Here is a 1,604-nt window from a genome sequence, read left to right as displayed (position 1 = left end):
TGTTGCTGGAGTATCAAAATCGAGAGTATCAAAACCACATAGCTGGAGAAGGAGAAGGGGGATGATCACTGCTCACAGGGGCAATTTACACCAGATTCAGTGTAACATTAACCCACACCCCACACTGCAGCTGTGAGGATGGGAAATGCATATAAGCTGGATACACATGTGATGGAACAAGGTAACTTGACATCACCAAGCTCATCATGGGCAGAAATTCAGAACAAGTCAGGAAAAGTGGTGGGCCCAGTTGCTTCCAATCTTTTCCCCACAGCCAGATGCTCCAGCAATACAATAATGATCCAGGTTAGGAAATACTTAACCTGGATGATTGCATGCATTCCGTTAGCAAGCAGGTGGGACTCACAGCTGGTTCTGCCTCTTGGCCCTTAAGTCGCTTCTCCACCAACTGCAAAAGGCCAAGCAACGTGAAAAATTAGCCTGTGCACAGTGAACACACCTAAATTAGGATCTGAGGGAATGGCAGGAAGGTGTGCCAAAGGAGGTTTAGGTTGGACATGAGGAAAAGGTTCTTCACCCAGATGGTGCTGGACACTGAACAGGCTCCCCAGGGAGGTGTCATGGTACCAAGCCTGACAGTGTTCAAGACAATGGCAAACTGGGCAATTGTCTACTGGACAATGTCCTCAGACACATGATGTGAACTGTGGGGTGTCCTGTGCATGGATGGGAGTTGGACTCCATGGTCCTTGTGGGTCCCGTCCAGCTCAGGACATTCTGTGATTCTATGAAATGTTTTTGATCCAGACCAGTTCACTTGTATTGATTTGGTGCTTGGTGCCATGGGGCTACCGTGGTTTAGACTCTCCAGGAGGATGTCTCCATTGCACCATTAAACCATGGACTTAGTACATTATCCCAGGTTTTATTGGGTGCTGTAGCGAGAGGAGATCTATGCAGCTCTTCAGTTCAGAGCTATCTCTGTAGCTTGGTGTTGTGACCATGCTTTTGCTTTATTTTTAGCAGTTTTACATTTTTATCCAATGTCTTGCACAGATGTTCCATGAAAGGAGTCTCCATGCTCTGCAGTTGGGATGCTTAGCCCCTGACCTTTCTGGGGCCATCTAGGACAACTCGTGCAGCCTGTGTCCCACCTTCAACAATCTTCTTCCTCAAGGACATCGTGGTAACAAGCTGTGGGATGGATGGATCCTTTTGGAGGCTGGAACATTTTGTGTTCAGCTTCTGTAGTGCTTGCTGATGCCACATCTTCTCCCTCAGGTTTGGGATTACTTGGACCAAGAAAAGGCCTCCAAAGCCCTTGGGAAAGATGACACCTACAAGCAGTCACCACTTCACCCAACTCTGACCTGCTGATTCCCGGTTTGCCCTTGAGAAATATGGTAAACAGAAACAGTTGAATTAATTACGTTGACAGCATGAGCTTTAGCCAAATACCCATTTCTGGTGATGCCTGGGGACTGGGAGGCTGTTGCCTTGGAAAGAAAATGTGCAATGTGCTCAACTGGCTTATGCACAGAAATTGCAATGCTTCTGGAAAGCGCTGGCTCTACTGTCCATGGGGTGTCCAACATTCCACATCTTGGGAACATGTCCTGTGGTGAAGAAAGAAAAGGTGCAAA

Source organism: Nesoenas mayeri (genome assembly GCF_963082525.1).
Source record: "Nesoenas mayeri genome assembly, chromosome: 2".
Lineage (NCBI taxonomy): Eukaryota > Metazoa > Chordata > Aves > Columbiformes > Columbidae > Nesoenas > Nesoenas mayeri.
Note: the sequence above shows the minus strand (reverse complement) of the source record.